We start from the raw sequence: 23,146 nt of genomic DNA on the forward strand, positions 1-23,146 counted from the left end.
GAATAAGATTTAATGCAAAGTTATGATTTTTTACCAAATCTGAAACAATTTCGGTTTGCAACAGATAAAAGACCCCTGTAAGTGTTCAAATGGTTTAATTTGCCATACTGACTTCAGAAAATGTGTGATTTCCTAAAAAAACATGAACATGCCAAAATGTCAACTTACAAATCAATAGCGTGTGTGTCCACCTCTGGTTGCGATGCAAGCAACACATCTTCGTCTCATGGAATGGACCAGGCGTTGCACAAAGTCCTCTTGGATATCTGTCCATATCTGCTGGAGCATGTCTCATCCCACACGTGCTCGATTGGTGAGAGATCAGAAGAGCAAGCCGGCCAGGGGATGACATTCACGTTTTGTTGAAGAGAATCTTGAACAAGTCGAGCAATAAGGGGCCGGGCATTGTCATGTTGAAAGGTAATGCCTGGGCCATGACGATGCAAAAACAGTAGAACAACGGCAAAAATGGATGATCTCATCGCGGTAGCGCTGTCCATTGAGATTTCCCTCTACCACTATCAAACAGGTCCTCTGTCTTGCTGTAATCCCTTTCCATACCATAACACTGCCGCCCCCGAACTGATCTTCTTCCATGACACAATGATTGACGTAACATTCACCTCGATGTCGGTACACTCAAATCCGTCCATCGCTGTGCCTGAGGGGAAAACGAGACTCGTCAGTGAAAAGAACTTGTCCCCACTGCATGGCCGTTCAGCGTAGACGCTGTCTGCACCACTGTAGACGTGCTTGAAGGTGGTTTCCTGTCAAAATGGAACGCCTGGTGGGTCTTCTGGCGACAATCCCTGAATATCTGAGGCGACGACGTACGGTTTGTGAAGATATTCGTCGAAGGTAAGGGATGCTTCTTGCAGTCACTGTTGCTGGCTGGAATCGATTTTGTAGGTGTGTTGTTTTAATCCAGTTGTCTTGTCGATTATTGGTTACGCTTGGTCTGCCACTCCGAGGATGGTCTCTGACTGCATTCGTCTGTTGCCAACGTTGCCATAAACACCAAATGGTGTTTCTGTGGACATTAAATTGTCTTGCAACATCGATCATGCTTCAAGCATGCCAATGGCTCGCAGACGCTCATTTTTGGACAGGCATGGCATTTCGTAATGTTGAATAATTGCGTAATTTTGTCATTTTTCTGAGTGTTTGTTGTCAGCACGATGCTAAACAATGCATATGGAATCCCGTTAACGCACATGTTTTCATACCCATTCTTGGGCAGTGAAATGCATGGGGCTTGCATAAAAGTCAACTTTTGCATGGAATGCATGCTTTTTCTGTAGCAGTTGCGTTTTTGTGACTTGATTCCATACATGTACTACAATATTGAAAACCAAACTTTACTTGTTTGAAAAATACACTAAAATATTGGTGTCACAGGAACTTTTGTTGTTGAGTATATATCTATCTATATCTATCTCTATCTATACATATACATATATAACAAAGTATGAGTTATCAAGAATAACTGTCATAAAATAATCTTCCGATTATCTGTACAATATTTCAGTGTTACCAAGATGACGATCTGTCTCATATTGCCGATACAACTCACAAGTCCCTGTTCAGTTCCGAGAAAGATTCCAAAATAAAGATGCTGCGTTCATTTGGTTCAATTTGGGATCAACGTCTTCGATCTTCCTTACTGGTCCATTAACAATCGTCAGAGCCTTATGGAGTTGCGCAGAGTCAAGAGACAAAAGTACTTGGTACTATACCTTTGGATGCCATGGACCTCGCGTACCTTGTAGCATCTGAGCAACCAGCTACCTCTCGCCATAGATCTCGCACTGTGACGCTCCTGTTCTTTCAAGTACTGATGGTATGAATGGCAAATATTTTCTCACCTTTTCCTTAGTCGCTGCATCTAAGGCCCCCTTATTAGGGTCCCATAGGACCCTCACATCTCTTACCGAGTCTGGGTTCAGACAATACTGCCCAACCATGGAGCTCGGCAGCGGTCGGTACGGCTGTGCATATCTTGTTGTGTTATTTGATTCGGCTCCGTTTGCCCACTGACATGTCCAAGCGTCTCTGTATGAAAACCACACTGCCTGCACTTCACATCAGCTGTCGCATGTCCCCAATGCAGCGTCTCCCTAGTGGGTTAGGTGTTGGTGAACAGCTTAATAGCCAGTGAGTACTCGGACTTGGAAAGGGTCTCCCCCTGTAACCACCAGTTCGATGCTTTATTGTTCCTCTGTAGACATGTGCCTAGCCCTTGGACTGAATAGGCGTACCAGGCCATCCTTTGTTTGTTACGACACCAGCTTCGGACTTGATGGCCCTTGAGTTTTGCAGCGCACTCAGGAAGCCCCCATTTATCTACCAGTCATATAAGGCACTCCTCCGCAATGATCTCTTCATTGATTGTATGCAACAGATCTTTAGAGTAAATAACCTGACTTTTTGATTGCACAATGCTAAATGGAACCATGTACCAAAGACAAGGGAGGTCTAATCCTCCGTCTCTACTACAGGTGTAAAGAAAAGCCGATGCAACTGTTGGATGAAGGTGACTTTATTTTTCACAATGTTGTCCAAGCGATCGAGCAACCCATAAGCAGGTCCCAGTGTCGCGAGAGAATATTGGAGACGGGTATTCACGTACTTGGTGAGGAGGCACACTTTTTGGTGGGGTTTAAACGGCACTCCGGATATGCCTTTGCACCATTTGATCAGCGAATGGGTCTAGGTCTTCCTGTGGTCCCTACCCACGGATCTACACCAGCGCCAAGGTACTCATAATATCTCAGAGTTGCCAATCAACTTGCCGGGAACAGGGTAACCAGTAAGATCAACTGCAAGGGTGCAAGCAGTGTTAATCTACTTGCACCCTTGGTAGACTACCTCATACTTGTCTAGTATCATGGCTTCACGACTTTTCCATTTTTGTGTCCGGGGGACAGTCACCTGACGAACCCATTTTCTTCTAAATTTCTCTGCTATTCTGCCTTCCGTTGGAATGTGTGACATGGCCATGACCTTAAACTAAAACCTCCTGAATATCCCACGCTCATACACTCGTTACTCCCACACTGCCCACACAGCTTGCTCACACTCTCATCATCTCTCATACAGCTTCCATATTTCCGCCACTATCATACTCCTAGTTCCTATCTATAATCTATTACCTAGGCATACATAATAAACATGATAGGACACATTCAATCGAAATATAATTGTACCAATGCTGCTACGCAACTGAACAAGTTCACTTGTAACTGTAGCAATTATTTCAACACATTTACAATTCAAGTATATACCCCTGTTCACTTCTTTTGAACCACAGTCTACCTCAAGATGTTACGCATGTCATCGATCCAAATTGCGTGGATCGATGCTCATGATATCAATCACTGGATTGTCTGGTCCAGACTCGATTACTTACAGACCACCGTCATATAGCTGGAATATTGCTGAGTTAAACAACAAACAAACAAACAATCATACATACATATAAGCCTGTCACAAAGCCGGCTCTTTCTGATGGTGAGCAGCCCTTACACCTTGAGTGCCCCGAGCTACGCCCTCACATCACTTGACCATGAGCTGCATCCATACGTCTTGCTATGAGTCCCGTGCCAGTCCAAGCTACGAGTCCCGGACACTACACAACCAAAGACACATTACTAACAGTGTCTGATACCATTCCTATAACAACCAAGAATGGGTTTACACACATAATGGAGTAACTTACATATGGTAAGCTGACATTGTTTTACTCAAACAAGTTTTTCAACATGCAGAGAGTATAATATCCAGCTTAAACCTATGCCAATGATGAGGTTATTTACATACAAATGTGCCTTGCTCAAATAACCTTTGTCAACTGCACTGACCCCGACTTACTGCAGGCAGACTAACTTTGCTCAAATAACCTTCATCAACTGCACTGACCCAAACTTACCGCAGGCAGACTTACTTTGCTCACCCAGAGGTACAGTTACAGTGACAGGAAACTACATGTTGTAGTTAGAACTTATAAAGTGATGTTTACGTACTATTGGACAGGACGTACTACATTGGCACTGAAGCGAGGCTCATATGTACGACTTTGTGAGGTATAGACTGTATACAAAATTATGTAAATTCCAATCTCAAATGACATACTGCATATAATCACAAATTATTAAAGAAGACATAATACGTACTAACAATACAATCAATAAATGTATAACACTCACACCACGAAAGCCAGGGACATCACACAAACCGCAGGGTCTAACCAAGACACACAGTCCAGACACACAGCCCAACCTGGTCAACATTTCTCCAGTGACTTCCCGGAATTAAGATTCAAATAAATGGTTATATGTACAAATCAAGCAAAGCATGCAAGCCCGTCCACTCACTTCAACCAGCTTACATAACTTCATGCTCATAATCACTTACAGTTCAACCACTCTTGTCAGACCACTCTCCAGCACACAACCCATACATACAGTCAAACCAAATTAAAATGACATGCACTGGTATTGGACAAAGTGTTGAGAGATACGATGGTGTTGATCTTCAGTGATTTGTCAATATGTGTTTATAGAATGTATATTTTTGTGCCCAGACACTTGCATTATTTGGTGGGCTGGAACGACGCCCTCTCTGGACAGTGATTGTATCATGTGTTTCCTAGCACTGTGATTACTAATGCGTTTGTCAGATGAAATGTTGGCTTTTGAAGCCATGTTTTTCATTAGTGCACCATGGCTGCCTTTTGAACCGAGACTTGCCAGATTTGGGACACCCTCTTGTGTTTGCTGCAAGATAGAATGGATCTTCCCTTCCCCGAAAAATTGCTGGGTCTTAAGTCGCGGAACACCTTATACACGTTGACTGGACAACGTGAGGTGTCACAACAGTAACACCCACGGGGTCGTCTCCGGTTCTGGTTTTGGATTGCCGTTCAACATACTCAATGAATTCATGATTATCAGAATCTGGTTTCAACTGAACATCCCCCCATGTCATTCTTCTGTGTGGAGTTATTGACTGTAGACCGCAAAAATTGTATTGTTCCACCATAGAGTGTTTAATATGTATTCAGGTGTGTTAGTGCCAAGCTGGCCTGCATCTCGGAATTGTTTTATTTCACTGTTGGAAATAGGTTCCTCTCTATAAGGTAGGTTAACCCTTTCCCTGTTTTTTGTTTTTTTGTTTTTGACTTGATGACATCCCGCATTTTGGAAAATTCAATTGAATCTGAAAGTGAGAAGCCATAATCTTTGTGTTTTAAGTGACAATCTAAACTGCCCCTGAATCCAATGAGTGAGCTTGTTTTGTACTCGGAACCATCCTGTTTCCTAACGCCAGTGAAAACCTCGCACATGATCGTGTAAAAATCAGTGGGAGGGATAACTTCGATTGGGCATTGCTCATTCAGCTTTTCTGAAAGAAACTGTTTGACAACTCGCATGTTGAGTATACTTTTTATCGGGTTTGCATTTTCATTTTCTGCCAGAAATTTGTCAGTGTCGCCATCATGTACATCAACAAATCAACATCAGGGATGTTATTTGGGCCATCCAAGAAATCATTATCCATCAAATCATCCAAAAATGATTGATCTAGACCAAAATGTTGGCGAGTGGCAGACATTGAAGTCACGGTTTCAGGAATCATGAGTAGTCTATAACAAGGGACTTGTCGCTCACCCATGTCAGTTTTTACCACAAAGACGTTGAAACTGGTCAATGGGTGTATTATGTTCCCTACTCTTCCAACCAATTATCCGTTAATCTTCACAATATCGTTCATTTTTATCGGCGACAACAAAGTCGCCATTGTAGTTTACATGTAGGAATAGCCTCTGATGCCAACAGGCAGAGTAACAAGCCACCACGCTTCATCGTCCCCTCGATATAAGAACGGAAGCACTTATACGACTCCCAGGGTATGGAAATGATCACCTTTCTTTGTACTGTACAATCTTTCAGCACAAGGAATTATCTATGTTCAGCCTTAACGACTAAATACGTCGATATCTTAATTCTTCCCATGACAAATCTGTCGGCCTTAGATAATGAGGCACCTCCCTTCATGGTCACCTCAAAATAAGAATGGGAGTGCTTACATGGCACTCTGGTACATCCATGTCTCGGTGAATGGTTGAGGAGCGGGTTGATTTTGTCTACATGGGATTTGTCTGATGAAGACATTTTCCAAGTATCATCATGGCAGAACACGATCAGAGACCGGCTTACACTTTGTCAGTGGCAAATGCTCCTGGGATTGCTCACGTCAGCCCAGGATGTGACAAGCTGAGGTCGACAACACTTGGTCCGATCCAACAGTTCCTGGCACCTTTCTTTAGAGGTCAGGGTCCTTGGCCTATCTGTTGCTCCACCCCCTTACCCCAGGAGTCATTTCAGCTGGTGGACAGTAGAGTCGAACATCTTAGGACGCATCTTCTTAACAGAGTTATCCCTGATGTCCCACCTGTTTGTAGACACCTCTACAGGTTGGTCCTGTGCACTTGGCATATCAACAACTCAGAGTTGAAGGCGCTCAGGCCATATCACACTGGCAGGAGCACCTCCAGTACACTCAACTCGCCATCTCCACCAACAACCTCATGGTGGCCTGGTGCCTGCACCATCAGGGGACGACACACTCTCACTCCCTCCTTCAACAGACATTTCGGTTCTTGCATCTGGTAGATCGGCATGGCATACGTGTCCTGGTCCAGCACATTCCTTGATGTTGGACCGTTTGGGCCAAACAAGGTAGCTCCCTCAGAATGGAAGCTTCCTCCTGAGGTTTTCATCTCTTGTGTAAGTGCCTAGGTCATCCCAACATTGCCCATGTTGCCACTTGCCAGAACTACCAGATTGCATCTTTTGTCTCCCCGATCCCAGACTGACTCATCTTAAGAGCGCAAGGGGCAATATTGAACAGGGTTGCTTTGGCACATTGACCTTTGACCCGAGACCTTTATGATGATAGGTGGCATTCCTCTGGAACCTTTTGTAAAGGAAAGGACCTGGACCCCACAACTGTGTCGCCTCAATTCTTTGCTGAATACCTCCCTTATCTGCATACCAAGCCACACCTGAGAGTAGTGGTGTCTATTAAGCCAAAAAGACTATTGCACTATCAATAACTATTGCAAACAACTATTGCAATAACTGTTGTCAACCATTACTCCATCCTTTGGGATGAAATATTTTAACAATCAATAAAACATTTGAAACTTTACCATGTTTTGTTTTATTTTCGAACAGTAAACAATACCAATCATACCAAAATGTGAAACAAAACTCTCTCATGGTAGAATAAGAACTTATTTCACTGCTGATTTAACTTGAAAAACAATGTTAGCACTACAGTCTGTTTGACTCCAAATGAGAACGATGAATTGCAAAATAACTGGAAATCCAGAAAAGTGTGAACAACAAAATCTGAATTTTGTTTAATTTAAGACCCATGACTAATGAAGTTCTTTAAGAAACTATCATGTAATTTTGTATAGAAATGTGTACATGACAAGTAGGGAGACAAACCGTGGAAGGCACAGCACAAGCACGGTCTGCACGTGCTACACAGTGTTCATTCAATGACAAGATGCGCTACTCAGCAGATGTTAAACAGTTGATGTTGAATGTGTATGATTGCTTTAGAAGTGAAGCAGAAAGAGCAAAGCCTTTTTATGCAATTAATAAATTCTTGAAACGAGCTTCAAAAGCTCTTGGTATGTCCCCTCAGAAACTTAAAAATGTTGTTTGTCGACGAGATACAAATAGTCAGGCCAAGGCGGTAGGGAACATGTCAAAAGCATGCAAGGTTGATAAATTAGACAGTTTTCAGAGGGATCAAGTCATGAGACATGGGTAAATGCGTCACACACAGCCAGCAGTCAGTGGGTACCCAGTGGTGACTGTAAGGAGTCTGGTAGAAAGTTACCAATGGGAAAGGGTGAAAGACTCATAGTTCTCCATGCTGGTTCTGCTAGTCAGGGTTTTCTCCCAGACTGCCCCCTGTCTTTAGAGCCAAGGCCAAAGACAACAGGGACTACCACACAGAAATGAACGGCAATGTATTTCTGGAGTGGTGAAAGATAAATTAGTCCCTGCTTTGCCTACCAAGTCTCTCATTGTCATGGACAATGCATCGTTTCTTGGCTGCAACGGAGGAACATTACCTTTCCTTCTCGAGCGACGAAACCACAGCTTCTCGAGCGATGAAATCATCAAAACTATGAGTGAGTGAGTGAGTTTGGTTTAACGCCGCTTTTAACAGTATTCCAGTTATATCACGGCGTGTCAGCTTAATGTGGGAGGAAAGCCCGAAGTGATGCAGGTCACAGACGTTTACCACTTCGGTGAAACCCACGGGCACGGGTATGGTGCTGACAAACCTAGAAACATAATCGGGGTGAACCGGGATTCGAACCCACAATCATAGATTTCTGGCGTGCCCAAGGGACGCAACTCTGCACAGCGAATCGCGGCGCCTTAGACGACTGGGCCAGCCGTGCCCCCTCAAAACTATGAAACCTGACCCGGTGTATAAAGTTGACAGTTACATCAAGGGTCAGGGTCACGCTGTCTTACGACTGCACCTTATCACGGCGATCTGAATCCAATCGAGTTGGTATGGGACATCGTCAACGTCAAGGGTGACGTTGGACGATCGAATACAATGTTCAAATTACGAGACGTTGAACAACTTGTAAAGGAATCCCTTGGTCGGGTAACAGTGAAAACATGGAGGCGTTGTGTGGCCACAGTCGTTGACGAGATAGAGCCACGTTATTGGTCACGAGATGGACTACGGCCAGCAACAGTCCAATCTATAATAGTGGCAGTCGGTTCAGGCACCAGCAGTTCCGACGACGAGATCTATGGCATGAGCGAGTCAGATTGCGACTGAAATTATCATGAGATGGCCCCTCTAACGCTCTGTCATTTCCCCTACTACAGAACTGCAGTGCATGCGTGCTTGCGCTGTGCCTTCCACGGTTTGTCCCCCTTACGTGTCATGTACACATTTCTATACAAAATTACATGATAGTTTCTTAAAGAACTGGGTCTTAAAATAAACAAAATTCAGATTTTGATGGGTACAGGGTATTCATGGTCAAGTACCGTATTGATGTTTCATACACTTTTTCTGGATTTTGAGTTATTTTGCAATTCATTGTTCTCATTTGGAGTCAAACGGACTGTAGTTAGCACTATATATTACTTTTCCAATGACACGATGATTCCTCCATCGCAGACAACATTATCAGCTGATCACCGCCATCATGTAACACCGGAAATACCAGTCAACAAATCCGAACTGAAGTATGCAAATATGTTTTATCAATCATATTCAAAATGTCATTCAATAATTATAGCTGTTTACAATAATTCCGGCAAAATCTTATGCGAAGTGATCGGTAGATCGCACAACTCACCGTTATTTACAACAACCACGTTCAGATTACCACTATTGATGCATTGAAACGAATTTTAGTTGCAAGAGAATGAATACACATATCATAAATGCCGTACCATGACGTACTAAAAGTCATTTATAGTTGTAGCTGCCACTATATATAAACTCACATGCAAAAGAAACGCAAGTCGAGTATGCAGTAAACATGTTAACTAAGACAAAATTGTTATGGATGAGCAACTTCTTTATTACAATTGGGCGACGTTTCGGTGTAGATTCTAACACCGTTATCAAGCAAATGATGTACAAACTAGGTATGAGCATAATATATATACATAACAATAGATAGATGTTTATATAACAGATAAGGTTGAAGTACACTGATTGATAGGTAGTTATGATAAACAAGTTTATACAAGTGATAGGATTGATGTACAGTGATTGATGGGTATGGGATTAACACAAGGATTACTAAGAAGGAATGTATGGGAAGCCAGTGGGGAGATAATTCAGTGTTGTTTTGGCGAGCTGATGCTCATACCTAGTTTGTACATCATTTGCTTGATAACGGTGTTAGAATCTACACCGAAACGTCGCCCAGTTGTAATTAAGAAGTTGCTCATCCATAACAATTTTGTCTTAGTTACCATCCCAACTTCTAAATGCCACTCAAAGAAGTATACATGTTGTTTATTTTCAACAGTAAAAACAAGAAATACTAATAGGGCAAGATTGACAAAAATCTGACTGAAGACAGTTAAATGGATTAAAAGGCAGATGACATAATCGTTTTTTTCAAATGTTAAGAGCTTACACAGTCTTTTTGGTCAATACCCAAAATGTCATTCAATACCTGGTGTGACCACCATTAGCACTGATCACTGCCACACATCTCCTGTACATTGAGTGGATCAGACAATTTGTGAAGGCCCTAGGGATCCTCCTGCACACATCCAGAGCAGCTGTGCGTAGTTCATCGGCAGTTGTAGGGACTGGGCGCACGTTGTGCAGACGCCTTTGAACCTCATCCCACAAGTGTTCGATGGGGTTCAGATCAGGGCTGAGGGCTGGCCACGGTAGAACACGGATGTTGTGTTGTTGCAGAAAGACCATGGTAGCTCTGGCAATATGGAGACGAGCGTTGTCCTGCTGGAAAATGTGTTGTTGATGTTGTGCAAAAAATGGAACAACATGGGGTCTGATCACTTGGTCGATATACCGCTGAGCAGTGACGCCGTGTCCCCGACCTTGACCAACATTCAGAAAGCACATGGGTCCAAGTCTCGCATTAAGTCCAATCCCTGCCCATATCATGACGCTAGGTCCACCCCATGGATTCCTCTCCACAACGTTTCTGTCAGCGAAACGATCACCTCGCCGCCGCCAAATTCTGACTCTTTCGTCTGCATGGGAGACACAAAAGCGACTTTCATCAGAGGAGATGACATGCCTCCACTCACCGGGATGCCAATTGCAATGACCCTGTGCCCACTGAAGTTGTGCTTGTCGATGCCGTGGTTGGAGAACAGGACGACGTGCTGGTCGGCGACATCTGAGGTTGTCGGATCACAGTGTATATCACAGGATATTTTTTTTATGTATGGAACAATTTGAATAGTCACTGCAGGGGCTTCCCACGCTACATGTATTTTGATTGCGAAAACCTTATGTTGACATTTACTGGTCAAACTGCCTCAAATTAACACGATTGGAATATATTATTTCTGATAAAATAATAATTTCAGACACAATTTCTTCCTATCATTGCATCAAAATTCTTTGAAGTTGTATCATTGGGTACCTTTTAATTGAATCACCGGTAGATTGGGAGGAAACATGTTCACAGCTGATTTGCTATTTCCGACTTAGTTAACGAGAAAATACACACAGTAATCTTAATCTCTGCATATAAAACAATGCCTTGGAGAGCAGGACATGCATTTTAAATGATAAATCATTATGTCTAGTGATGTTTTATATCAAATTTCATACTTTTATTGACCAAGTTTGTTATACCTGTTTATTTACCTGAATTCGTTGAAGGAATACGATGTGGTTTTTTTTTACAGCACATATTAATACTCGATAAATTGTTTTTTACACTATGAATCATAAATAACTTATATTTTAATATTTTTTTAAACTCTGAAAGATGTAACATAAATCGTGCAAGGTAGGCAGAACATGTATACTGTTTTGTTGGTCATCTACCACCTTCGACTCGACCTTCGTTAAACTGCTGATCATCTATAACGCTCGTCAATTATTTATACCCCGAAGGTAGCGTTGTAGCAAGGGATCACTGTATTGTGTGCTATTCAATCAGAATATGTTTTCAGCTTTTCATAAAGACAACACTAAAGTGTTATGAAAGAAAATAAGTATGTACACTATTGAAACTATCAATATTCAACTCTTAAATCGACAGTATCGATTGCAAAACGTGACGTCCATTGATAAATTGATATTGGGGCACTCACTATTGCAATACATCGATAGTCTGATGTATCGTTGCACCCCAACTGAAAGGTAAACTGAAAGTGGAGTAGCAGGTATGCAATTAAATGTAACCAAATTAATGAACTGAGATATGAAACAGATGAGGACACTAGACTGCACATAACCCAACTTAAGACCCAGGACTGGCAAGCAAGTTCTTTGCTTTGAATAATCATCTAAATCAAAGTATAAGCTAAAATTATATAGACATGCTTAACACTTTGTTACAGTACTGGTTAGTGTTTATCTTAGAAACATTTTGAAAGTAACTTTTTGTGGTCCAACAATCTGTTATCATGCAAAGGGAGATGCCATGAAGCCATGCTACTTCATTAATAAACCAAAATATTGACTTGGCATAACAACAACTTTCACTTACTATTATCAGTCAAATTATTACATTGAACATATATTTGTTTGTAGGTTCATTGTATGTGGGTGTGGGTGCTTGTATTAGTCTGGACTGATGCCAATTTATAGTGCTAGCCCACTGAGATGCCATGCCACAGATTAACATGAATACACCACTCAGACACAGTATACTGACTCCGAGCTGACCAGTCCTTGTTAAAGCCCCTAATGTTTTCACTTTGATGTACAATATACATCACATTCTGAAACACTGTTTTCCTGTAACTGAAATATGGTAAATGGTGCATGGTTCTGGTCAGTTGAATTATTTCCTGTAACCTAAATTAAATATTAAAGACACAAGACCAAAGTTAAGTCTTCTAACAAATTCTTTTGAAAAATGGTATAATTGTTTATAATATCATAGAATTATTTAAAATAACTATTTTGACCTAAAATTAACGTTCTGTCATGCTGACCCTTAAATGTTTGAAGCATGGAAAAGCCCTGCTCACATCCAGTTTTTATATGATACAATCAGTGTTTGCATATTATCCTGTCTTCAGTAGTAATGTGTTTTAATGTGTGTTTCAGGAACTGACACTAAGGTCAAGCCAGAACGGGGCCAGGTACAAGGTCATGACAAGGTATCAGCACAAATGGCAAGTACAACAGGGCAAGGTACAGACACAAGTGCAAGGTAAACATACTGTTTTTACTTTTGTGACAAAGTACTGTGATAAGCAGCTAGTTGGTCATAGTATACACTGCCTTGACCTTCATAGCTGATGTCCTTTGTACAAGATGGTAGGCATGAAGGTCAATGAACTTGCTCTGGCCAAAACAAACAGTACAATTTGCCACATACATGAGTATATATACTGGGCAGAAGCTCAAGCTAAAACATTACACACGATCGATAGTAAGGTGATAGGAACTTAATACTGTCCCATCCAAACCACATGTCTGCCAGGGCAATGAGGGAATGGAAAACCTTTTGAGTTGTTGCTGCCAATATATTCATCCTGCTGTATTGTAACAATCTCATGCAGGTAAATGTCTATGACACAATTAATGGACATGTCAGGGTGTTTGATCATCTCAAATGTATATGACGTACAGTAAAACCTTGTTATAATGAATTCCAAATAATTGTTGATAGCAGTTGATTTTATCCACGATTCAATACACCCAAAACTTAGTCTGCCATTTTGGATGTGCCCACGATCCATATTAGTCATGGTCAAATTAACACAACTGTATATAACCATTCATATTCAACATGCTCGTACAGGCCACTAATGTATTGGAAACTTAATTTCATATAAACTAGTGAAAGAATGAAATTTGTTAAGGAATTACTTGGACATTAACCAACAGAAATATTGCAGCACTCATATTCCGTAGAACAGTATGTGTAGTCTTTTGACATTTCTCCATGTCACCTTGAGTCATCTGAACAAATGTTTGATAATTAGGACTCAACTGGGTAAGAGGGATCATCAGATACTGCTTGTAATAAACTGAAGGTGAAGCCATGTGTTATGTTTTAGGATTTGTTTTTGGAATCAGGATTGAACTGGTGATAAGATCACGGAAACTAGTCGTGTGAGCAGTTACAATGGTGATTTACAACTGATTGGAGTAGTAGTGTTTCACAGCTAGGTCAGACCTGTCAACCCCTCATCATGACAATGGGAGAGATTTGACTTCAAAATGGGGGAGATTTGCATCCAAAGGGGCAGACTTTTGAAATAGTGAATATAAGAAGATAACTTTCATATAAAAATATTTTTAGACAATGATTAATAATTTCTTATACGTACAACTTACTTTATTTCTGTTTGCATTTTCCCCCTCTGAGAATAAACCTAGCACAATCTACCCATATCACATTCATTCAAAGATCATCTCAGATAATCACAGATATTGACAATAAACAATCTGTAGCTTGACCAGTTGACGATGTGTTCAATCCGACCAACTGTCATGGTTCGTCATAATACAGGTTTTTGTGCAATTTGGTTTCAAAATATGCCAAAGAAATATTAAGTGCATTTATCCTGACGCAACATGATCACCCTTAATTTCTTTCAGATATGTTTATTTTATTCTGTCTACGGTAGTCTGTTTACTTTGCTTCAAAAATGTTCTAGAAATGTTCATGTTATTCTGTTTCCAAGAAATGTATGCCATATTTGGAAGTACTATTATATTTTACAACAATCTATGAATGAAATGAGCCTTGTCATTGTTGACCTTTCTGACCTTGATGTGTATTAATCTCATTGGTTGACCAATACTGTTGTATTCAAATAAGTTTGCCGATCAGCAACGCCAGCAAACTATTTGCCAATAAGCTTGTGTAAAATAATCACATGATAAATACTTTCGAGATTTGAGCTCTGTGTGTTGATATTTCTGTGCAGACGAGTCACAATGTCAGTCAAAAGGAAATTTAAAAATGTTACTTAAATTTTGACTTTGAAACCCCAACTGTGAGGAAGTCTGAACATGTAACTCATTGTTATTTCGACTACCGAATCAACCAATCATTCTTGAGACGGCACTTGCTGGTCATGTTTTGTTTTCATTTCCGAGAGTTCAAATGGCATAACTTTGAGGTATACTGTATTGATGTTTTACAAAGTTTCTGACAAATCTGATAACCAATAAAGTCATGTATAACTGGGCCAGCCATGTGTATTTTTGTTCTTAAATTATGGAGGAATAAACAGGGTAAGAACATAAGTGATAAGTACTCAGTTAACCTGGATTATTCATTTCAAGTTCAACCCTTGACATGCTTCAGGCACCTGTTAGGACTATCCCAGTTTCTTAACAGTTTACAATGTTAAATCATTCACCATATGGATTTAATTACCAATTGATGTCTGTCATTAGAAGTTGCTTATCGGGGAGTCTCCCGGACCGATCGGGAGGTATCATATGCATGTATGCAAACTCATTTAATATTATTCATAAAACTTACTCGTAGATTTCCTTAATCGTAAAGGTCCTGTTCTTTGTTTTTTGCTCAAGGGATAATAGAGGGGAAGTTTTAAGATAATGAAAAATTCTGTTTTGCAGGAGAAATGGTATCTCATGCATGAGACTGGGAGATTTTATCAAATTGTGGGAGTCTTCTACAAAATGCGAGAGGGTTGACTGGTCTGCTGGTTGTATTTCACACTCTTTAAGGCTCAGTAATATGTTGTTTAACAACGAACTCAGCAATATTCTATTTATATGGCGGCGGTCTGTAAATAATTTAATCTGGACCAGACAATCCAGTGATTGATATTATCAGCATTGAGATACAATGACAGGCATCAAACAAGTCAGCGAGTCTGACCACCTGATCCCTTAGTGGCCTCTTACGACAAGCATGTTTGTTTCTGCTGTTTGCCTTCATTTTAGCCTTTGTGAATTGTTTTGAAACAGATCATTCATGTCATTGGTCAAGGTCATCTCCTTCAAGTTAGTTTACCGGAAACATAAAACTGGGAAAACATATCCTGAAGTTCATTTCAGCTGTAAAGCTCTGACGTGTATCAACCGCTACATATTTTCAAGGTCAAAGGGAAGGCTATTTGCTATTTGCTATTTTTATCTGTTTTGCCTTTTCAAGAAATTTCTGTTGTAAATCTTTGTGACCTACTGCCAATGATAATGCCATATTTGTCATTCCATCTATTCCGTCATTGGACCATCTTCCCATTGCAAGGGTGTTAACTGACTAAAAGTCCAGTTTCCACGTTTGCCGAACTAGACTGGAAATTCCAGGCTTGATCATAGCACCACCAGAGGCATTTACGAGTAATGTCCCTTCTATGTCCCTCCTCCTGACCTGTTAGATTCCATTGGTTATATCGCGTGCATTTGCTTCAAACAAAATGACAAGCCCCCCGTGAAAACGATCTGATTGATAATCAAGATCTATATTGTAATATAACAGGTTTTACCCTGCGGAGTGCATCAAATCACTTGAGCATCTTAATTAAAAACATAAAAAAAATTGTGAAATATCTGTCAGTGCCAATTTGAAGGTACAAATACTTTGCAAATCCTGCAGTCGACTGAAATCCATGTTGTTTAGTTTGTAATGCGATTTCGTTAGTCCAGCAAAACTGTAACTCAAGAAGTGTGGAAACACAACTTTATAGTCAGTTAACTCCCTTTCCTTGGGAAGATGTCGGTGGACAACATGATTGGTTAATATAATGTACACATGGATGAAAATTAATATAAAAAACGCAAGTCCAAGTCTATTATGATTCTGGAAGGACGAGTGACATTTCCTTGTGTCTTTTATCATTGACTAGATGGCACTCCGTAGCAGATCAGTTTTGCAGACAAATGAAGATAGAAATTATTTTCTAACACTGATATGGCCCTAGTCACCATTGGATCTATTCACCATGTGTGTTGACGTTCATCCATTAAAAGCTGTGCATCATTTTAGCTGATTGAGGTTGTCATAATGACATTGTCATCTATTGACTATTTTGGGTGCTGTAAGGTTTGAAGAATTTGACAACCGCTGCCACTGCCACACAGTTTTTAAGACAGGGTGCATGGCTCAGGAATCATCTCACAGAGGTGCTTCTTTAATGTCTGGTCAGATATCTGTGCAATCCTGTTTGGGATGCTTTTGTACACCTTTGCAGCAAATGATGAAGCTGTATAAAGGGGTCATGGGCAGGCATTGTATCATATGTGGGGTTGTCCTGACAAGGTTCTGTCATCTGATGTACCAATTGCTGTTGGTGCCAATAACAATGTCTTGAGGCTGTGCTCTGTGGAACATACTTTTGTAGGCCTAATCATGATGTTTCTCATGCAGCATGTGGTTCCCATGTGCTTTTACTTTCTGTATTGTTGGTTTTATGATGTTTCTATTCATTTAACTGATTTTATTTTGATGATTCCATCAATGCCAATATTAACTTTGTACCAAATGACATCTTATTCATGCTAATTATTTCATATGAGTATGTCAGCATCACCAATGTTTTTCGGTTTTTGTATGATTTCAACGTAGGTATATCAAGTGATGGAATTCTTATAATAAACAGTGGCAGGTCATGGGGATGGTCTTTCAAGCAGCAGAAAATGATATATTTTCAATGTTCAATTCTACCAGAGGTTCATTCAACATATGGTACTTGAGACCATATGGTATTCGTGAAAATCTCGTTACTCATAATGAAGTGTAATACCCTGTTCCTTTCTAGCTTCTGGTGAAATTGCATATGGTAGCATTGATAGCAGTATAAGGACGTTTGGCCTGACATAACAATATGGACTGATGGCTAAAAGTTATCTTGGCCTGAAACAAGAACAAATGTTGATGTTGCATACAGGGTGAATGTAGTAGTCCTGGGAGAGTTGAGATGCCATAGTAAAGATGTTGGGGTCAACCTCTCTGGCACAATATGCTCCCAGTTTGTCGGAGAAGACACACATATTATGAGCTAACAAAGCACGATTACTAGTTCTGCTGGGCATACAGGGTGAATGAAGCAGTCCTGGGAGAGTTGAGATGCCAAAGTAAGATGCTGGGCCCAACCAAATAGCATACAGGATGAATGTAGTAGCCCTAGAAGAGGCCTAACAATTTGACATCTTTGCTGATGATGTGAAAGGCAAGTTGGCCCCAAAAAAGACAAAATGATGATATTGCATACAGGGTGAATGCAGTAGCACTGGAAGAGTTGTGATGGCAGTGTGTGGATGTCGGGCCCGACAACAATTTGACGTCTTGGCTGATGATGACTCAAATGGTCTGAAGCAAGTCAAAATGATGATGTTGCATACAGGGTGAATGCAGTAGCACTGGAAGAGTTGTGATGGCAGTGTGTGGATGTCGGGCCCGACAACAATTTGACGTCTTGGCTGATGATGACTCAAATGGTCTGAAGCAAGTCAAAATGATGATGTTGCATACAGGGTGAATGCAGTAGCACTGGGAGAGTTGTGATGGCAGTGTTTGGATGTCGGGCCCGACAACAATTTGACGTCTTGGCTGATGATGACTCAAATGGTCTGAAGCAAGTCAAAATGATGATGTTGCATACAGGGTGAATGCAGTAGCACAGGGAGAATTGTGATGGCAGTGTTTGGATGTTGGGCCCGACGAAACAATTTGACGTCTTGACAGATGATGACTCAAATGGTCTGAAGCAAGTCAAAATTATGATGTTGCATGCAGGGTGAATGTAGTAGTCCTGGGAGAGTTGGGATGCCATAGTAAAGATGTTGGGGTCAACCTCTCTGGCACAATATGCTCCCAGTTTGTCGGAGAAGACACACATATTATGAGCTAACAAAGCACGATTACTTGTTCTGCTGGGCATACAGGGTGAATGTAGTAGTCCTGGGAGAGTTGAGATGCCATAGTAAAGATGTTGGGGTCAACCTCTCTGGAACAATATGCTCCCAGCTTGTTGGAGAAGACACACATATTATTAGCTAACAAAGCATGCTAACTTGTTCTGCTGGGCATACAGGGTGAATGTAGCAGTCCTGGGAGAGTTGAGATGCCAAAGTATAGATGCTGGGCCCAACCAAATAGCATACAGGATGAATGGAGTAGCCCTAGAAGAGGCCTAACAATTTGACATCTTTGCTGATGATGTGAAAGGCGAGTTGGCCGAAAAAAGACAAAATGATGATATTGCATACAGGGTGAATGCAGTAGCACTGGGCAAGTTGTGATGGCAGTGTGTGGATGTCGGGCCCGACAACAATTTGACGTCTTGGCTGATGATGACTCAAATGGTCTGAAGCAAGTCAAAATGATGATGTTGCATACAGGGTGAATGCAGTAGCACTGGGAGAGTTATGATGGCAGTGTTTGGATGTCGGGCCCGACAACAATTTGACGTCTTGGCTGATGATGACTCAAATGGTCTGAAGCAAGTCAAAATGATGATGTCGCATACAGGGTGAATGCAGTAGCACTGGGAGAGTTGTGATGGCAGTGTTTGGATGTTGGGCCCGACGAAACAATTTGACGTCTTGACAGATGATGACTCAAATGGTCTGAAACAAGTCAAAATTATGATGTTGCATACAGGGTGAATGTAGTAGTCCTGGGAGAGTTGGGATGCCATAGTAAAGATGTTGGGGTCAACCTCTCTGGCACAATATGCTCCCAGTTTGTCGGAGAAGACACACATATTATGAGCTAACAAAGCACGATTACTTGTTCTGCTGGGCATACAGGGTGAATGTAGCAGTCCTGGGAGAGTTGAGATTCCAAAGTATAGATGCTGGGCCCAACCAAATAGCATACAGGATGAATGTAGTAGCCCTAGAAGAGGCCTAACAATTTGACATCTTTGCTGATGATGTGAAAGGCGAGTTGGCCCCAAAAAAGACAAAATGATGATATTGCATACAGGGTGAATGCAGTAGCACTGGGCAAGTTGTGATGGCAGTGTGTGGATGTCGGGCCCGATGAAACAATTTGACGTCTTGACAGATGATGACTCAAATGGTCTGAAGCAAGTCAAAATGATGATGTTGCATACAGGGTGAATGCAGTAGCACTGGGCAAGTTGTGATGGCAGTGTTTGGATGTTGGGCCCAACAACAATTTGACGTCTTGGCTGATGATGACTCAAATGGTCTGAAGCAAGACAAAATGATGATTTTGCATACAGGGTGAATGCAGTAGCACAGGGCGAGTTGTGATGGCAGTGTTTGGATGTCGGGGCCGACAACAATTTGACGTCTTTGCTGATGATGACTCAAATGGTCTGAAGCAAGTCAAAATGATGATGTCGCATACAGGGTGAATGCAGTAGCACTGGGAGAGTTGTGATGGCAGTGTTTGGATGTCGAGCCCGACAACAATTTGACGTCTTGGCTGATGATGACTCAAATGGTCTGAAGCAAGTCAAAATGATGATGTCGCATACAGGGTGAATGCAGTAGCACTGGGAGAGTTGTGATGGCAGTGTTTGGATGTCGGGCCCGACAACAATTTGACGTCTTGGCTGATGATGACTCAAATGGTCTGAAGCAAGACAAAATGATGATTTTGCATAAAGGGTGAATGCAGTAGCACTGGGAGAGTTGCGATGGTTGTGTACTGACACAGAGGGTGACAAAAAGAGCTGGATGATGTTGCACATTAGATGAAGGCAGTGTCACCTAGCTGTAGGAATGAGCCTCTTATTCACGCTGAAGATTCTGTGGGCTTGCCCAGACCGCTCGCCCCTTAAGGCGACCACTGGGAATAACGAGCACTGTGCTCGGACCGAATTCAGCTGGCAACCAACACTCTCATGACGTGACTGGACAGTGAGCTTCCTTCCTGTTGTGTGAGGTAGAAATGGTACATCGATAGACTGAGCAAGCGATTTGAACACAAGCCACAATTCTCCATGGTCAGCTCGAGCAGTGGCTCTTGTGTTCAAACTTGTTTTTCTTGCAAAGTTCTTGAACATTCGAGAGATCGACTGGGTTCGTTTTGTCAGACTGGCGATTAGACATGCAGTCAGAGTGACTTGACAGATGGGTAGCGGTGGCAGTGACAAATAATTGTCACTGCGAACCCAATCTAGAGGCAATGTGATGTGCATGCAGTTCAGAGGTTAAAGAAACACAGTTATGGTAACCATAGCAACCACAAAGGTAGAGTGAATCAGACATGTCAAAGTTGTGGGAAATGTCATTCAGCTGATGAACAATGTCCTGCAGTTGGGAGAGCCTGTTTGAATAAGATAGGTCACTTTGCATCAGTGTGTAAAAGTGAGAATCAACATCTGCAGTTGGGAGAGCCTGTTTGAATAAGATAGGTCACTATGCATCAGTGTGTAAAAGTGAGAATCGACATCTGCAGATGGGAAGAAACTATCAGTTTAGATGAGGTCTAGGAAGATTCCACAGTAACAACAATCACTGAAGTGCTGCACCAAATAGAATTCACAGAACACAACAACAATCTTCTGAGCATTTCTTTACTGGATCTATTGAGAAAGGTCAGGAAATTTTGCGACAATGGCTGCAAATGGCAGAGCCAAAATAAACATGAAGTCTGATTCATGTGCCCAAATGAGTGTCTTATCTGATGACGAAATCAACAGAGTTCATATCAGAGCAGATCCACTGCATCCAACTCAACCCATACTTAGAACATTACGATGCCAGTAGATTACCAGTCATCACTGCTCACAACCTTCAATACTCCATTTGGGCGATGTCGATTTCTAACATTACCCTTTGGCTTCAAGAATGCAAGCGAGATATTTCAAAAGAGGATGGGCAGTGCTTTTGAGGGTTTTTGGAACATACTTATCTGACAGTTGATGACATTCTCATCACAGATAGCGCAACAGCTTAGCATGATGTTCACCTGAGATAAATGCTCCAGAGGACCACATAGAAGGGTATGAAGCTGAATCAGATAAAACTCAGCTTTGTCAACAAGAAGTGAAATTCCTTGGGGGCATTTTTATGACTGAAGGCATGATGCCAGGTCCTGAAAAAGTTCCAGTAGTCAAGGACATGAACACTCTTTCTTGCAAGAAGGAACAGAAAGGCAACTTAGGCATGTTAACCTATCTGGCACAATATCCTCCCAGCTTGTCAGAGAAGACACACATATTATGAGCTAACAATGCACGATAACTTGTTCTGTTGGGCACCAGAGCATGAGGAAACTTTTCAAGAGATTAGGAATATGATCACAAAGTCAGCAGTGCCTATATTACAGTATTTTGACAAAAATGCCAGTGACTCTAGAGACTGATGCATTGCCTTGTCTTGGGGTTGTCATATTTCAAGAAAAAGAACCAGAAGCTTTTGCATCAAAGGTGATGACAGATTCACTGAGGAATTATGCCCAAATATAACAGGAGATGCTTAATATTCTATTTGGTTGCGAAAAGTTTCACTACTATCTGTTTGGAAGAAACTTCAAAGTCAGGACTGATCATAAACCGCCGGAAGTTGTATTCAAGAAGCCATTACATGTTTCTCTGAGACTTCAGATCTATGATGCGGATGTAGAATTCACGCTTTGGAAGAATGTTCCTGTAGCACACATGTTGTCATAGACTCTTCATCAAACAATGATTTTCTGTTGAGGTAGATATTCAATCATATGTGCATATGGTGACAAGTAACTTACAAGTATCAGACAAGAAGCTAGAACAGATTAGAAAAGAAAATAGTGAAGATGACCAACATGTGATCCTTACAAAGATCATCATGAATGAATGGCCTGAGACTTTGCATTATTGTCCAAGTAGCATCAAGGAATTATTATGGTTTTGTTCTGAGATACAAAACCTTCCAAATGGCGTGCTGGTTTTCTTGAGGGAATTAGTGAGCAAAGAGCCGGAGTCACAGGAGACTAATCACAATTTTATTTGCAAGAACAATTAACAATGAACAATTTACAATATGTAAAATATAGCTGAGGGTGCCACAGAGAGTTTGTACAACACTCTGGGCTGTTGGTGAGAGGCCTGCTTGGTTAGAACGCCTAAACCCCTTCTGCTCAACATTTTCCTTCTGTATGTATTTTACAAAAATTAGAACAATAAAAAGGCATATGATTGGTTGATACACAATGGGGATGAATGGCTAGCTTTAGATCTATTAAACTATGTAGACATATCTTTCATCTTATTGAATAGCATGTCTTGGAGATGGGTTTACGTTACTTTAGGCTAGTATTTATCTGAAAGCTTTAGATCTATTAAACTATGTAGACATATCTTTCATCTTATTGAATAGCATGTCTTGGAGATGGGTTTACGTTACCTTAGGCTAGTATTTATCTGAAAGCTTTAGATCTATTAAACTATGTAGACATAACTTTTGTCTTATTGAATAGCATGTATTTATCTGAAAGCTTTAGATCTATTAACCTATGTAGACA

This window comes from Haliotis cracherodii, unplaced genomic scaffold, assembly GCF_022045235.1.
Source record: "Haliotis cracherodii isolate W230 unplaced genomic scaffold, xgHalCrac1.p SCAF_10, whole genome shotgun sequence".
NCBI lineage: Eukaryota > Metazoa > Mollusca > Gastropoda > Lepetellida > Haliotidae > Haliotis > Haliotis cracherodii.